At 48.7% G+C, this 18829-nt stretch overlaps 1 protein-coding gene across 1 annotated transcript in view; it reads left to right on the forward strand.

The window, feature by feature from the left end:
- SLC12A5 (solute carrier family 12 member 5) overlaps window positions 1–18829 on the forward strand; it is an 814812-nt gene that overhangs the window by 610436 nt on the left and 185547 nt on the right. The window lies entirely within an intron of this gene.

The following is an 18829-nucleotide window of genomic DNA, read 5'->3' on the forward strand; positions in this document are numbered from 1 at the left end:
TATTACCAGCCTGCTGTATTTTTAGTTCCAATCTTGCATATTTGCATTGTCTAGGATTAATCTTCTTTTCATGAGCTCAGAACAGGCGGATTTTACAGTACTTTTCATTTTGAAGCACGATTTTCTGCTTGTGCTTCATTTTTCCACAATCCAGTTCAGTATTATTTTCATTTCCATAGAATGTGATGCAGAAAATAGATGCGCCTTTCAGCACAACTAATCCGAAAACCGGTCTCCCATTAGGCTCTCCATTGAGAACCACCTACCGAAGGATTTTATCATTCGCCCAATTGATTGCACTGTGGTTATCAGCCCAGCCAATATTCACATTATTCAGAACAGCACAGCCAACAATCACATAATTCAGCAAACCCTATCTAATCTCACTGTTAAATGGAACCCATCCAAATTTCTGAACTACACAGCAATTGCAAAATCGAGACCAATTTATTCAATACTGACACTCTTCTTTTGACTCCAACCAATGCGGGCAATGACCTTTACATCACGGCAATTACACCGTGATTCCATTACAACGTGGTTGTTACAACAACTGCGTTGTTACCATGCAATGCCATTACTACGCAAGTCATTACATCGACTTGCAGTAGATGGCGCGCTAACATAAGGAATAGTATAGTTTACTATTGCAACAGCTTCCCTACTGTTGCGTAGGCTGGAGTTGGAATAGTAAATTATAAATTTTTAATGTTAGCACACCATCTACTGATTTGAAAAAAGGTATGCACTGGGCAAAAGTGCTGCTATTACATGTGTGCTAACAACTATATCATAGATATATAGACAAAGAAATAATTAAACTAGATCCACATGATATACCAAAATATATTCTGTTTATTATTATTATTATAAGTTTTTTCTTTTTCTTTTTATTTCTTTGGTTTGTAGTTGTTATCAAAAAATCTTAAATATCATTACATACAAACATTAAAAATGGCTAAAATCACAGGGATATTATCCCATTTGATATATCCATAAACATGATATAGTACAAGCCACACGAAAAATAAAAAACAATCAAAAGATATGGAAAAAGAAGAAAATATCATTGATGACAATAGCGATGATGTATGCTTAGATCCTGGAATATAAAGATGGAATTGTATGTTAGTATCCAAAATTAATCAGGAAACACCGGTTGAAAGACATAGATGTCACCTGATCAGGAAACACTGGTTGAAAGACATAGATGTCACCAATCAGGAAACACCGGTTGAAAGACATAGATGTCACCATCTCCTGCAAGTCCGTGTAATGACTTGCGTAGTAATGGCATTGCTAACAACGCGGTCGTAGAACTACCGTGTTGTAATGCCACGCGATGTAATGACTCGCGTAGTAACGAGTCATATTCAACCAATACTCACCCCTTTAAAAAAACTGCAGCCAAAATTCACACCACTAAATACAACCCATCCAGTTATTGAAAAATTAATGCAACCCACCACGGATCATTTCAATTGGCAAACGCCAACTAGTGGCCTCACTCTTTTGAAGCCTCTAGTTATAGACCACCCCATTTGCCAGGCATGTTCCCCAAACCCTGGGTCATTGGGACCTTGTAGCAATATTAAAGATTAGATTGCTAGTGTTCCACACTAACTAGGGCATTGAGGACTTGATCAGTAATGGAAGACTCGCTTCCCAGGAATCTGTAGACAAGCCGGCGAGACCTAGCTCATGGGAAATGCCAGCTTTAATCAGCACACAACATTTTATTAGTACCGCAAAGACATATGCACCAAGTCATCTGCCACCATCCCGAACTCAAGAAGGTTGTTCTCTAAGGGACATACTGCAGCCTTTCTTCCAACCTGTAACCCTGGCCAGGATGTACCTAGGAGGGTTCCTGGTGCAGGAGTGATCATCAACAACCTCATTGAGTGGAGGGCAACCCTGTTCTTTCTTCTCCCTCTGAGCTCCTTTTTGTGATAGGCAGGAGTGATCATGCCTGTCACTCCCTGGGGTAGATCTCACAAGTTCCAAATCACAACCAACCAGGTTGGAACATATTTCTCTGCAACTGGGCATCCCTTGCTCTCCACCCAGATTGCACTGTGGAACATGTACCTACGCGACACCATGCAGTTAAAGTGGCCAGGCACCTGCTCTGTTGGGAAGCCTTGTGTCTTCTCTTCTGAAAAGAGTTGGAGACAAAAGCACCCTGCATCGAAAAAGTTAAAGTTAGCGATGGACTGTCTTGAGTGTCCTCGATGGGGAGATGTGGTCCTCAATGAGCAATCGTTTTTTGTACAAAAGCAGATGTTTGCGGTCATCTAAAGGTAAACCTGTAATATGTGCCCCGAATGTGAATATCAACAGTTCACATTCTGAACATGTTCCATTACTAAATGTCTGTGAATGTCACTTTCAATAATAGGTAAACAGCAGTGGCAGCTGCCATGGAATAGTATGGGTGGGTCGGAGGGGTAGAAAATGTATAACATTTCACCTACCTGGCTACTGGCCACCACCTCTCCTCCATCCTCTTCTGTTGACGCACAGACGCATATAGGCTCCCAGATTCCCCTAAGCCAATCACGATGCTGCTGTCACCAGCATTACAGCAGCATTGTGATTGGCTTGAGCAGCCTGGTTCGGTGCTCAGCCTGTGCATGTTCTCCACCTGGCTCTGTAGTACAGCCGGGTGGAGAAATGCTAAGTGTGCATATCTGTTTGCCCGGCCCAAGGCGGCCGGCCAAACTGCCATGCACACTTAAGTGCACCAACCACTCCTCTCCTTGCTGACTTTGAAGACAGCCCAGCCCCGCCCCGCCCCACCCTATGAGGAAAAATAAAATGATAATAACAGTGTGTTATTTATCATTTTATATTTCCTTTTTGCACTGCTCAAAGAGCAGTGGGGCAGCGCACCTCCACCTTAGCAGAGGAGCCGCCACTGGGGACATTTGCCACATGGCCACTGGACGTAATTTAAAAGGGAAGGTTAGTAGCATCCCCCATGGGTACAGCTATTGCTCCACGAAAGACTATAAATGCTGACACTAGCGAACACCTGTGCAAAGTGATTCCATTTGATATTCACACCATTCAATTCAGCCACCCAATCACAGTTTTGCAGACTCCAATCCCTAAACATACCATTTGACAGACTTCATCTGAAGTCGATGTCCTTCAACACAACACACCAAGTTATTGCTTTCAGCTCTCAAACTATTCACACCATTTAACACAAGGCATCAAATAATCTGGTTTTATTTTATATAACAGTTGCTCTAGCACCTATGCACCATACTTGTATTCTAGTGAACTTTACAAATAAAAATAAGCCAAACATCTAAGTCACAATTTAAAACTCTTATACCAACAACAGAGTAGTCATCAAGGTGATTGGTATTAGAGCAGTTACATATAACAAAGAGTGAAATAAACCAGAAGAGGAGTATTAGTTACCCTGTACATTCCATTAATTCACTGCTGTAAGTCATATCATTAAAACATCTTAGGGGTAGATTTAAAGTTTGGCAGACATGGTACTCCATCACAAACCCTGTCAATGGAGCTCCAGCTTGCTCCATCAACCGGATGCTTCCTCTGACAGCCTGACAGGTTAGGGACCTATTTAGGTTGGACTGTGTGATGTCCTTTTTTTTCTTTCTTTCTGGTAAAACCTGGTGGGGAGGGACAGAAAAAAACAAATAATTACCCCACACCCACTGAAAAACCTCCCTGTGGGGGATGGGCATTAGCTATTTATTTTTTATTATTTTTCAATAACACTTTGGGAGTTTCTTTTTTGAAACCCAAAACTATAGTCAAGTTTAGTGAAGGCTCATCAAACAAAATGTGTACATTGGCAGGAACCTCAGGATGGCAGGTACTATCAAGGTAAAGAGGTTATCCCTAGGCTCGGGAGTTAGTCCAATCAGGGTTATGTATGTAATGTCCTCCGTCACCCTGACTGAGCGTGCTCTGTGCACCAAACTCTAGATCAGCTCTGAGTTGGGCAGACAGGCATGTACAGCAAGTTACTGCTACACCTCTCAATATCTAGTGTAATGCTTGAGAAGTATTGAATCTCTCTAGATCCTACTTGAGGGAATTCTTACTCTGGAACCCACGTTGTCCACTGAATATGGTAATAATCAGGGCCGGCTCTAGGGCAGTGCAACCGGTGCCGCTGCACTGGGTGCTGACCTGGGGGGAGGGGGCGCTGTGTTTAGCTTCACTATTATTGTCACACTGGGCGCCACCAGCCATAAAGCTAGCCCTGGTAATAATGCAGGAAGGAGCTAGGTTCTCCCCTTCAATATTTGCTGCATTCTCTGTGGTTAGTGTTGCTAGTATGTGTTGTGCCTGCTTCTGCAGGAATATTCCCTAATTACCAGTTTATATAGTCAGTCAGTGTGTATGTTTGTGGATCGTGAAACAAAAATGGCTAAGATATGCAGCTACAGTTACATCCAAAAAAGGCAAATCATGCAGTCCATATGGAACTTCATTTATTAGTCGCTTATTTCCAAAAGGAAATTCATATCTGGAGGTTAAATTACTCCTCATAGGAAATTTACCCAACACGTGTTTCGCCCTATTTCACTTGACAGCTCACAGCTTTCTCAAGGCTGCTGGATGGTACATACAAATGCATTAATCAAAGTTATCTATAATATTGCAATGCTAATATAGAAGACAGTGAAATAAAACTGTGAGCACCACAAACAAGTGACAATTCATCAGTCATGGCGGGTAAAGGTGAATATAAACATTCCAGGTTTGCTAGATTGTGCATTTGTTTGTATTGATTGTTGTGAAAGTACCATCAAGCTAAAACCAAGAGGCTAGTATTATGTACATACATATATTTATGTATTCATAATGTTTAAGTGATTTATGGTAGAACACATCACACAACATAAAGGAAAAATGGGTGTTTGAACAAAATATTGAGCCCAAAATATCACATGGACAAAATATTGTGTCAAGAATATCACGGAAAGGAATATGGTGAAGGTAAGTTTCAATGGGTATTCTAGCTTTTTCTAAACTTAACTTCACATATCTGACCTTGATGATATATCTTCAAGATACGTAGATGTGGAGTAAATAATAGTAAATCTATACGTTACCTTCTCAGTATTTTGATCCTCAAATTTTTGACACAATATTCTGTCCATGCGATATTTTTGTCCGGTATCCAGTCAGTGGTCTGGAAAAATGCACATAAAGTTCTATACCATGTCAGAAAAACGTGCCAATTGTAGGTCACTGCTGGAAAGAAAAGACGGCGATAGCAAACCTTATCAACTTGTATCTGAAGGTTTCAGCTCATTCAATTTTTAAGAAGTGGATTCGAGTTGTGCTAAATGCTAGGGTCCTCCTTTTTGAGTTTTTGCCGTAGCGCAGCGCCACCGTCCTTCCTGCTGCGCTGCCCTACGGCAAAAGAAAAAGGCCGGAATGCACCGTATCTATCAGACACAGCACATTCCTGTCTTTTTCCCTTGCGCTGGCGCACAATGGGCTGCTGTGCGCTACCACAGGCATCTTTGCACCATGGTGCAAGGGTGCTTGCGTTGCTGGGAGGATTGTTTTTGTGCAGGAGGGGAAACCTGCCTTCACAAAAACAATCACAAGAGGCTTCTTCCCCTTTCTATGTGTGCTGCAGAAGGCAGCACACATGAAAAAAGAAAAAAAGAGGAGAAATAAAGATATGCCTCCCTTACGCCTCCCCTGGGGAGGTGTGATTTTTTGGCGCTGACTCAGGGTTACGATTTCTCGTGAATCTGGGGCAGTAAAACAAAGCCATGGATGTCGCTGAGAGCGCCTCCAGCAACATCTATCCCCCCCCCCGTTAATGCAGAAAACTATGTTAAAGGGAACAATATTTACAAGGCAACATTAAGGCAAACAAAGTGGCTTTGTGCTGCCTGGCAAAAATGGAGCAGGCTCATGCAGCACTGGAGTGTCACAAAACGCGACGTACCAGCAGCGCAAGGGGCTTATAAATAAGACCCCAGCTGTTTCCTGCTCAACAAACATACGTCTGGCTAAACAAGGTGAATTATTCAGGTGGACATCTTTCCGAATTTGAATGTGGTCTAGCAGCTATAAGAGTAATCAAAATAAGTCCTTCCTTCACGAATAAGGTTACATTTCCTGTGGAGGATGTTAGTTTTGCTATGGAGTGAATTGTGTCCTTGATGTGGAGTGAGGTAATTCTAGTCGAGCTGTGGCTGACACTTGAGCACTTGTTTTCAATGGGTTAGGAGCTAAGAGACAGTCGGCACTTGATAGTTTGTGCTTATAAAGCAGGGCAAACAAATAATCCCTTGCAAGCCTGGGTATAAACAGTAACACAGTAAGTGCAACCAAGGGGATCATTTAACTGAAATAATTGTGATTGATTGTGATGCAATAAAAATGTGAACGCTGTCAGCCACAGATTCATCTAAGCAATAAATGAATAATGCATCAGGAAACAAAACCAGTTGAGAGATGGCATACACATGAATATCATTTAGTTTGAAAAAGAAGCAAGATTTACTAATGATCAAAAAATGTTGTTTTTTTTTCTTCAGGAAGGGGTACATATTCTAGCATATAGCACATATGCGGTGGGGTATTCTGGGGCGGGGAGCAGGGGGGGTGGTTGCCCTGGGCGCAAAAATCTTTGGGGCATTTTTAGGGGTGCAAAATTTTAAAAGAAAAGTGGAAGGAGGCGTGCCTAGCCCCGGGCACTGGCAATCCATGCTACGCTGCCGCAGATATGTGTCCATTAGTATAAATCATGTATGTTCTAATTCACTCTCCTGTAAGATCTTTACTTTGTCAATCATTCATTCCTTTGGTTGGATGGTAATAGTGATGAAACTCTTGATGCTCCGAAAAACAACAAGAAGTGGAACACACATTGACATTTCGGTCTCTGGTTTAGCTAATAAGAGAGACCATCTTCAGGTCAAAGGGGCGAAGGTAAATATGGCCAACCAAGTGTTTTTTGACTGACCTAGAGGAGTCGCATCCCAAATTGAAAATGCCTGGCAAGGTTTGGAAGGCATCAATGCTGATGGACAAAAGGTACAAATAAGTGTAGTCTACTGCATGTAGGGCGTCGTTTATTACTCGCGAGATTCAAGAAACAAGCGGAGTGAATCCTGAATGGGGTCCATGGCAACAAGGCTGAGGTAGCGTGTTGCCTACACTTCATTAAAAAAAACAGTCACTCTTCATCCAACACTTCATTCAGCAAAACCTCCCATTGATCACATGATTTAGAACAATTGTCCCTTACTCATATCATTCATGAAGCCCACTCAGTAACCCAGACATTCCGAAGACTCATCCCATCATCACATTATTCATAAAAAATGATTGAGAAATCAGTTCACCCCTCACAATCCACTCAGAGATCACAATGCTCAATCACCCCAGCAACGGATCACTTCATCAATAATAGGTCAATGAATAATGACACAATTGAATGGGAAACATCCTTTACAACGCAACTTTTACCACGCAGTGCCTTTACGACGCAACTTTTACAACGCAAACCATTACAACGCATTGCGCTGGGGGGCGCTCTAGGATAGGGAATAGGTTTAATTTACTGTCCCACACCTTCCCTACTATCCACGGGGACTGGAGTTGGAATAGTAAATTAAACTATTCACCATCGGCACCCCAAAGCACTATGCGTTGTAATGGTATGCGTTGTAAAACCAGCGTTGTAAAAGCATGCGATGTAAAAGCATGCGTTGTAATGTCGTACATCCCAATTGAACACAATCCAACAGCATTAAATCTTCCAGTGGAAGCAAACTAATAATCACACTATTTAGTAGAACCACCCAATGACGTGCATGATAAATATGATTCTTCTCAATTGACACATCAATCACTTAATTAAATTTAACAGACAAAGACCCTCGTTTTGATGTTAAGCGAGCCGCCACCGACAGGCTGACTGTGGTGGTCCGCCCGACATCCAGGCCATCGGTCCGACCGCCGGATTACTAGACCGGCAGTCGGGGTGATGATGTCGGGAGGGGGGAAAGACCTCCACCTCTGACAAGCTTAAGGAGCCTGTCGGGGTGGCGGTCAGACTCCTTTCCCTACCGTGAGGGCGGTGCCTGCACAGGCATCGCGGTGGGGATTACGAGGTCCCTTTCAGATTGCCTTTTCATGGCGGTCCCACCGCCATGGAAAGGCATTGGGAAAGGGACTTTGGGGGCCACAAGGTGGGCTCCCGTCCCCTATTGGGCAATACTAAGTGGCCATGGGGCACCTGTGGTGCCGCCCCCACAAATTCATGCATGAACCTGGCACACGGTGCATGGATGTGTCAAAATGCCTTTTTCTACTGCGGCTTGTACTGCTGCCCTTTTGCAGTAGAAAATGGCAGTTTCCGACTGCCTGCATGCCGGTCTTATCAAAATATGGCTGGTGAGACTCCTGACTCTTTGTCGGACAGTCTCACTCCCACTGTGATGGCGGCCGGTCCTCCGCTAAACTATTAAATATACCAATGCATCTTGGAGGTGGGACACTGATGCACAAATTTAGTGTCAGGAGGGAATAATATGAGTGCATACCTATTCTACATTTGATGAGATTGCTCAAGTGATACTGTAGCAACTGTAAAAGGCACTTCCACTGGATGCAGGTTTTGGTTTCCATGACTATGTTTACCATTGTTTATGTATTGCATTATACAAATGTCAATAAACAAACCTTTAGGATAAATATAATGAAGCAATACATCTTCATAAGGTTCAATGCCATTTAACCACAGCCATTGAGCATTCCTATAATAAAATGAAAACCACAGTACGAAATACAACCCAATGTGCTCATTCAAAAGCCCGGGGCTCTGCCGTTTGCTATTATTATTTAATATCTCCCGTGCACATTTGATTACAACTCATTGTCTTAGGTACCAGATTTTTGTAGATGATACTCATGGCCAAATTCCCTATGATTTTGCATCTGGGCTGCGTCACTTTTCCTGTAACGACGAGAAATATCTTTATTTCTCTGTTATTTCCTTTTTCTATGGGTGCTTCATTCAGCAGCACACATAGAAAGAGGAATATGCCTCTAAGGATTGCTTTTGTGCAGGAAGTTGTCCCTTGACCGCACTGCGTTTCGTAAATCTTCCCCTCAGTTCTTAGTGGATCTGCTCGCTGGCTCCACTAATTCTCCAACTGAGGTAACCTGTATAAAGTATGTAAAGCAGGGGATGACTGTCCGCCACCTCTGTCACCCTCAATGCTACTAAAACAGAGATTCTTCTATCATTTCCCAACTTTTTGACCCCAAAGTTTAGGCCGATTGAATTCAGAGATAACCTTCAGCCAGTTCAGTCAGTCAAAAGACCGGGTATCAGATAATACAAGCCTTGCTTTCGACATTCAAGTCTCAGCTGTAGTTAAAGCTGCACATTGTCACCTGCATAATTATCAAGTACTGCACTAGTGCTGCAAACTACTCTTCCCATCTTGTCCTTCATGAGCTAGCCTTTTTCAAGACCACTTTCTTGTTCAGCCATTTTTTTAAATATAACCCAATATAATCTAAATAAATTAAAGTATATCCAGAATCTTACCATTGGGTTAATGTGCAGATTAAATTGGTCAGATCATCTGACAGCCTAGGGAAGCTCTTTGGGGCGGCTACCAATTAAATAAGTGGTCTAGTATAGAGTTCTGTTTACTGTGTGGAAGCTGATCCAGAACGCTGCCCCTAATAAATGTATAAGTTTGCTTTAATTTCAAAAATCCTGGGCCCCAAAGTAATTATTCTAAAATGGAAACCCCCCAAAATTGGAGGAAAAATGGGGGCGTGGCTTGGCGGGCGAAGATGGCGGTCGCAGCCTAGTAGAGCTCCCGCCGGCCCGGACTTAATTCGATCATTTATCCTGACCCCCGAGCCCACTGTTGGTACCCAGTGATTGCTTTCGACCTGGTGGGGTCTCCTGTCTACTTTGGCGTGCTGATCCTGCATTTCTGCCCTTCCTGCGATCGGAGGGAGGCGGCGACCAAGTGCGGCCTGGTGGCCGGCCGGAGACCGGGGTCCTCGAGTTTCGCGGCGCCTGGCGGTGGTCGCGACCTAGCGGGTGCGGGTGGCATCCGCCGCGCTGGCCTTGGCTCGTCTCATTGACTGTAATCGTCTGAAGGATCGAGACGGTGCCATCGGGTCCTACCCATCGGTTCTTTCCCTGTGTGACCGACGAGCGGAGGCGGTGAGGCGTGGCCCCGCGACGGTCTGGAGACGGAGGTCCCTGAGCCCCGAGGCGGCCGGTGACGACCTGACGGACGGCAGTGACATCAGATCTGCCCCTCCTGGCCTGGCCTGTTGCTGCGGCGGCCCACAGACCACGGACCACGGACCCACAGCTTCTTCAACCTGTACTTTGGACAGCTGCCCGTGGGGACGAGCGCGGGTGCGGCCTGTCCCGCCTGGGTGACGCCGGGACCTCGATTTTCGTGACGCCCGATCACTGTGGCCGGCCCGCATTCCTCTCTGGGGCCTCATCTGGGCCGTCCCGCTAGGGACTTGTGACAGTGTCCGAAGGTTCGGAGGTGGTGCCCGCCTGCCTAGCGTGTGCCATGACCAGGGACAGGGGAGGTGGCCCGCCTAAACATGGCCCCATCGACAAATTCACCGGGCCGAGTGGTGGCGCCGGGGCGGCCGGTGGCAGCGGTGGCCCTGGGCCGGACAATGCAGCTCTACTGGCGGCCATCACCCAGTCCCGAGACACGCTCGATGCCAAGATTGGAGCGGTTGGGGCGGATGTCACGCTCCTGCGCCAAGACCTCCGCAACGCGGTGGAGCGGATTGCTGGGGCTGAGGCCCGTATCACGGAAACCGAGGCGGACATTGGTGGCCTAAAGAAGCGGCTGGCGGAGGTGGAGAGCATTCAAAAGACGCTGGCGGCCCGCGTGGAAGATGCAGAAGGGCGTGCGCGGCGCAACAACCTCCGCTTCATCAGCTTTCCTGAACGATGCGAGAAGGACAACATGGAGCGGTTCCTGACCGGGTGGTTGGAGAGCTGGCTCCCCGAAGGGGCGCTGTCTGTGTGCTTCGTAATTGAGAGGGCACACAGGGCTCTGACCCAGCGGCCACCGGAAGGCGAACGCCCGCGGCCTATTATCGCTCGTCTGCTGAACTATCATGACCGAGATGTTATCCTCCGGGAGGCAAGGAACAAGGGCTCACTCGCCTTCGAGAATCATAATATCATGATTTTCCCGGACTACACGAAGATGGTTCAGCAACAGCGGCAATCTTTCATGGACGCCAAGGCTAAGCTTAGGGGCCTCAAGCTTCAATACTCGCTTCTGTATCCAGCTCGCCTGCGAGTCATATATCAGTCTCGGACCCATTTCTTCGATTCGCCGGAGGAGGTGTTCCGCTGGACAGATGAGGCGGTGCGGCTCAGGCCCCATGCCCAGCCGGGGCTGGATCCGGGCAGGTCCCAGGGTTCGTCGCCGGAGCGGACAGATCGCCCGAACAAGAAGGGCCGCCATCGGAGGTCTCGCTCCAAGAAGAGATCAGCCTCTGCCAGCGCGACGCGGTCGGGTGGTGCCCGGGACTCGGAGCACTCCGACGCGGGCAGCTGAACATTGCTGGGTCTACACGCACTTTGTATGCCTCATGCTGGACTGCCCTGCCTTGGCCGGTGAGGCTGTTTCATTCTGTCCTTGATGTGCCGGTCAGTTCCCATGTGAAGACTTCAGTTGTTGTCATGGGGACGCAGTGGGGCTTGGGGGGTACCATTTGTGGGCCTCAGACCCTCACAGATGTGAGTGTTGTTGGGGGGGTGGTGTGTGTGTCATTGTGGGGTTGTTGGGATCCATTGGTATGGTGGGTCCTGGGTCCTCTGTTTGGGACCCGGGTCTCTCCATGCCGCGACAGATACTTCAATGTTTTCTGAGGTATTGGGGTGGTGGGTGTGGGGCGTGGGGGGGAGTTTTGGAATTGTACCTGTTGGGGAGGTTCCGGGTTGGGAAGGGGGAGCTGAACTTGCGGGCTGGGGGGGTGGGTCCACACATGTCTGAGGCTTTGTTTTTTGTCGGTTTGCGGGTTGCACCAGGGTGGGAAGGAGGGCCGGATTTTGGACTGTATATTGACAATGGCTGATACTGCGCTTATGTCTCCTTCGAAAACCCTGCGGGTGGTGACATGGAACGTGCGGGGTATTCTGGATAAGATCAAGCGTGGGGCTGTGCTGCGGTGGGGGAAGAGGGAGATGGTGGATGTACTCCTGCTCCAGGAGACTCATATGCTGGGCTCCAAGGCCCTCAGCCTCCAACGGTTTGGTTATCAACAGGTTTACCATGCTGGATTTGCGAGGGGTTCACGGGGGGTGGCCATATTGGTACATCGTAGGGTGGCCTATGTGCATGAGAAACAGTGGATTGATCCCCAGGGTAGGTTTGTCTTTATTCAAGGCCTGCTGGGTTCCGAGCCGGTGGTTTTTGGAAGTGTCTACGCCCCTCCCCCCCTGCAATGGGCATTGTCTGAGCGACTATTTGCGCTGTGGGACGAAATCCCCGAGGTCCTGACCATGGTGGGGGGTGACTGGAATGAGGTCATGGATGTGAACCTGGACCGCCAGCGGCGAGTGCGTGTGATGCCTGACCCCCCCCCCGCGGCTGCTCCCACCCGGTTGTGTGCGACTGTGCGTAGTCTGGGCTGGATTGATGTGTGGCGGCATTTCCATCCCGAGGTACGGGCCTACACGTATGTATCGGCGGTGCATGGGTCCTTCTCTAGGCTCGACTATTTGTTTGTACCGGGTGCCTGTCTGAGCCGTGTCAGGGATGCCGCGATACTCCCCAGGGGCCTCTCGGATCATTCCCCTGTCCTGGCCACCGTGACCCTCCCCTCTAAACGGCAGCCATTTCGATGGCGCATGTCCGCCTGGCAGCTACAGCGGCCGGAATACGTGACGCATATACGCGAAGCGATCGATCATTTTTGGCGCGAGAACTTGGTGGGGGGTGTCGATGCCATTGTTGTGTGGGAGGCGCTGAAGCCTACGATACGGGGCATCGATATAGCTTGGTGTGCGGCCGCTCGGCGGGAGCGTCGGGAGGCCATCGTGACCGCCGCGGCCCAAGTGGAGGACCTAGAGCAGCGTAGCCGACTCGGGGGTGACGAGGGCGTTGTGCGACGGCTCCTGCAGGCCCAGCAGACGTATGCCTCGGTCCTATACGAGGAGGCCCGACAGGCGTGGCTCGCCACGCGCAGCAGGGTGTACCAGTGGGGCGATAAGTCCTGCACCATGTTACACAGGCTTTGCCAGGCGACCTTCCAACCCCTAGAACTACCCGGCCTTGCGGCGGAGGACGGGTCGGTCATGTCCGACCCGGGTTTGCTGGCGGCAAGCTTTGCCCGCTACTACGCGGCACAATACGCTCCTCGTGACCCACTGGTGGAGAGCGACATAGCCTCATACCTGGATGACCTGCTTCCCCAGGCAGTCCCGGATGAGACTAGAACGGCCCTGGAGGCCCCCCTCACTTCCGAGGAACTCGGGGAGGCCCTCGGCCAGCTGAACCCCGGGAAGGCGCCCGGTCCGAGCGGTTATCCCGCCGAATTTTATAAGAAGTTCCACGTTCAACTGGGACCCCACTTCCGCAACGCCCTGGAGGCTGCGCGGTCTCGGGGCGAATTGCCACCCGACTGGCGCCACGCCGAGATTGTGGTCTTTTTGAAGCCGGGCAGGGCGCCGGACCGACACGACTCTTACAGGCCGATCTCCCTCCTTAACATCGAGGCCAAGGTTTTGGCGAAAGCCCTAGCGAACCGCTTACTACCCCACATCGCCGATCTGGTCCACCCTGATCAGGCCGGGTTCATGCCGCGCAGGGCCACCCGGCATAATATCCGGCGGGCACAGGCAGCGATCGACGCCATGGGAGCCAGGGATGAACAGGCCGCTCTCCTTCTTGCGGACATGGACCGGGCCTTTGACTCGGTGAGTTGGACATACTTGTTCACCTTGCTGGCCCGCCTCAATCTAGGGCCTGTCTTCTTGTCTTATGTTCGTCTCCTGTACACCAATGTCACGGCGTCGGTCCGTGTCGCCGGTGCGGTCTCTGGGCGCTTCCACATCGGACGTGGTACTCGACAGGGTTGTCCACTGTCCCCCTACTTGTTTGCCCTGGCCATGGAGCCCCTGGCGGCGCGGGTCCGAATGGATGCCCACCTACGTGGCTTTGTCTGGAACGATACCATAACTGATAGGATTGCACTCTATGCGGACGACGTCCTCCTGTTCCTTACTGATTTGCGGCGCTCGGGTCCCCGAGTCTTGGAGATCATGCGGGGGTTTGGCGAGGTTTCGGGGCTTCATCTTAACTTGTCTAAATCGACCCTGTGGATTCTGCATGGCGGAGTGATTGCCGACCCTTGGGCCGCCGACTTGCGCGTGGCGACAGACGGCCTGAAATATCTGGGCGTCTTCCTCTCGACCTCGCGAGCCGTGGCCTGGACACGCAGTGTCTTACCGGTATGGGACCGAGTCCAGACCGATGTCAAAACATGGTCCAGGATGCCTCTTACAATCTTTGGGAGGTCGGCCATCTTTAAGATGGTGGCGCTGCCGAGGCTGCTGTACCAACTCCAGAACTTTCCACACCCTATTGGCATGGAGTGGTTCCGTCAGGTGAACTCGGTGCTGAGCCGCTTCCTGTGGGATGGCGGAGCAGCCAGGGTGGCCCTGAGAACGTGCTTTCTCTCCACATACTGTGGGGGCTTGGCCAGGTCCGACCTCCTCTCCTACTATCAGGCATCACACCTGCTTGTTCTCAATGACTGGTGGTATGGAGATAGGAGTGACCCGGCCTATGCCCTAGAGAGACACCTCATGGGAGATCATACGCTCCACACCATTCTCTATTCAGCCCGTATACGCCGTGGGTTGCCGTCGGTAACTAAAGTGGTCTTTGCCGTGTGGCGGCAGTCTCTGCGCCGTGTGGGTTGGTGGGGCAAACTGACAGCTGAAACGCCGCTGTGGCACAATGGCATGCTCCCGGAATTGGCGGCTTTGGCCGGGTTTGAGGGCTGGGAGGCTATAGGAATTACACAACTGGGCCAGGTCGTATCGGGCACCACCCTCAAGTCCTTTGAGGACCTTCGTGCGGAGTTCCAGAAGCCTCACTCCCAGTTCTTCCGCTACCTCCAGCTGAGGCATGCCCTAGCCCCGAGCATCGCCGGCCTCGACTCCCTGCCCGAGTTCAGCCCCATTGAGGCGAAAGTGTTTATGGGAGACTTAGGAGACAAAAAGGTTTCTAGGATCTATCAGTCCCTTGTTACACACTGCTCCTCCACTCTCAGCTCCCTTCGGGAGGCGTGGGAGGTGGATGTGGGCGCCCTGGACGAGGACGATTGGAGGGAGGCGCTGGAGTCCCCGCGTGGCACCGCTGTTGCGGTTCGGCTCCGCCTGATACAATTCAAATACCTGCATCGTGCCTATTACACACGTGAACGCTTGTGGAAGGCTGGATTGATTGCGTCCTCGGAGTGCCTGCGTTGTGGGGAGGTGCCTGGCTCCCTGCTGCATACGGTGTGGTCGTGTGGTCGTCTGGCTGGATTCTGGAGGGGCGTATGGAGTTGCCTGGCTGAGGTCCTGGGATGGGATCTTCCGCGTACCCACCGACTAGGCCTGCTGCACATTATGGAAGGGGTTGGGGGTAACATGTATAAGCGCCACCTGTTGCTCCTGGGCCTGGTCGTGGCCAAGCGTGACCTGGCTCGGGCCTGGAAATCTGTGAGGGCTCCCCCCCTGTCTGCATGGAAGGCTGAGCTGGACTACTTCATGGGCCTGGAGAAACCAGTCTTTGAGGCGCGGGGTTGCCCGCGCAAACATTTCAAAATCTGGAAGCGGTGGGCCGACTACCGCGGCCTGTCCTTGGAACCCCCAGCGGAACAGGAGGAGGACATTTGATCGCAGTGACATTTCTGGCCTGAATGGCAAAGCCCTGGTTGCAATATACCTGTTTCTTCTATGTATACCGTCTCTATGTTGCCTCTGTACATGTGTGGTGGGGGGGGGCTGGGTAAGGGTGGGGGTGTTGTTGGGGTTAGGGTGGGCAGTTAGGGCATCTTTAAAGCTGAGCTTCATCATTTGATTTATGGATTACCGAGTATATCACCTTTGCATTGATACTGTTGTGGGGATCTTGGTGTGTAAAGATACCACATTCTTGATACTCTTTTGCTCAATAAAAAATTGGTTATGAAAAAAAATTGGAGGAAAAATGCTTTACATAGCATGGGGTACACTGTGAAGTACATTACCACCCTTTCTCCAATAGTGTCCATTACTTCCCGTATTTAAATCAAGTTTGAAAGACTATCTTTGGAACCAGATAGGACTTTCCATTGCAACGTATCTGTTTCTGTATTATTTTGTACTTCTTTTTGCCTTTTTTGTATGTCTTATATAAGTTGTATGTACTCTACTAGATTGCCTTATGTTTTAATAACAGTGCATAGAAACTTGTTTTATTGCCATGTTATGATATATAAAATGAATAAAGAAACAAACAAGGTTTATACTTTTCATCTCTATCCGACTCGGCCATTGAAGCCAAGTAACATTTATGATAAACGACCAAAAGCAACAATGCTTTGCAATATTCAAGTCAATACAGGAATTAATTGTTCTATTCAAACAGACTGTCGTGGAGTCAACAGACAGCTCTTCCAACTCTCAGATCATTCCCTTTAGCCTTTTCCATCCATTCGGCCATCAATGCTGCCAAATAATCAGCGTAACTGGTCCACCTCGGACAATAATTCTGTTAAATAAAGCAACCCCCATTCTGTAACCATCCAGTGAAATAATGAATACCTCTTGCAACGAAGGCATCCAATGCCACCAACAACTCCATCTAATTCAGTGTTGTCTTGATTGGGTCCATCTGTTCTGGCCTGGCCTCTCCAAAGCCTTCTCTGTTCCACCAGTCAATCGAAAGAATTATCTGACAGACCAGCTCTTTGCACACCGAGACCTTTCACTTTGTAGAGTACATAATATAATAGAAATCACCATCACACCATTTGTAAGTGCATGATATTTTTAGCCAATCTACTTCCCATGCTGACATTTGCTGGTCTATTGATCACGCCCAATGGGTTCTTGCTAAACCAAACTCTATTGGGTACCACATTCCTTCAACAAAGATCTTCCAATGACTATTCAACTAATTCTACTCACAACAATAAATTGTATCTCTTTGGAAGCTACCATTCCTCCAAGTCAACTTTTCCTTCAATGCACATCTTCCCATATTGTCACCTCTTCCACCGCCAGTTTCAAGAAACCCAACCCTTCCATTGTCATTTCCTCTCGCCTTCCCCCGAACTACTCTGAACAACCAAACATTGCATGGGTTCCTTTATTCAACTCATCCATCCTGGCGCGCAAGCAGGCGGAAGGGAGGAGACGAGGGCTCTTGGGTGGCACGAATATGGAGGCAGATGCTGATTTGATCCCAATAATGCCAGATGCAGAAGAACAGATTTGACCTAAACTCAACTGAAATGGCAGAAAGCTTTAAATAGGCTTCGAAAGGAGGTCTCAATCTGCCACAAATCCGCCTAATGTTTCTGCTTTGCCCGCATCGCTCCTCCATCTGCCGGCGAGAGCAATGGTGGTGTCTGCCCGCTAATGGAGACGGACCCTATTTTTAAAATGTTTTCCCCGCGGAGACAATGTGCAAGAAGCTCTTTTCAAATTGCCCTGGTTTGGGATTCTGGTGTTCAGCTTAGGGACGTGGTTGCTTTTCTCCGCTTGCATACTCCAAGATGTCATACATCTAGTTAGCAGTAGCTACGGCAACGGCGCCTGACCCGCTGTTACTACAAGCCTGCGCCGTTCCAGGGCGATCAATCTCAGAAATATCATTCTCATATATGCGCATTGCTAGCGAGCAAGTCCTCCTCAGCACTCGCCCCATCCATCCATCTTTACCCCCTCCATGTGCTCTGCACTCCCTTCCCATTTGTCTCAGCTTGGCGCGTGCTGATGCCTTGAAAGTAGTGTTCATGAGCGTAATGGATGCCGTGGGGTGAAGGATGAGGGAAGGAAAACACTCAGAGGACGTAAGGCACTAGGCGCCACATTGTGTGCTGTTTTGCAAAAAGTGTGCAAAATTATTTTGCTTTATAGTATATTCGCTACTCGCGAAACAGAAAAAGGGGTCAATAGTTTTTCTGCTAAAGTAGAGTCATTTTTCACATTTTAAAGTAGGGGGCAACTCAATTAAGCATATTTATCATTTTGTAGGCTGCACGTATAGTGCACAGTCGTTTTCTATTTCGGGCAGTGTAATGTGGGCCGTGAAAGCCCTGGCTTTGGGCTAACATATGGAAATCTGCAATGTGGTGAAAATAACACATAACAGATGGATAAACAGTTTGCTGCTACATGAGGTTAGGAATAAGGATAGTAAGGTGGAGGGAGGCAAAGGAAGGGGTGGGAGAGAGAGACCGGAAAGAGAGGTAGTGAAGAGGAGGAGGAGCAGAAGAGAGTGGGGAAGTTAAATGGAGACACAAAGTGAGATGGATGTGGAAAAGAAGAGGAGGAAAAAAAAGAGTGTGAAAGGGAGAAGACAAAGAAACAGGGAGCCCCTTGCAACACTTTTGCCCAGTAGTTGCCACACTTTTTGTGAAACAGCAGCGATGTAAACAGTGTGCCACATTGCATCATATTTACAAGGTGACACACCGAGGCAGGTGAGTCACCTTGTAAAGCCCTGCTCCACATTATACCTGCGTCTGGTATAATGTATGCAGGTTGGGCGTTCCGACGCAGCAAAGCCTTGCATAGGAGTGG

The sequence above is a fragment of the Lissotriton vulgaris genome, chromosome 7 (assembly GCF_964263255.1).
Source record: "Lissotriton vulgaris chromosome 7, aLisVul1.2, whole genome shotgun sequence".
NCBI lineage: Eukaryota > Metazoa > Chordata > Amphibia > Caudata > Salamandridae > Lissotriton > Lissotriton vulgaris.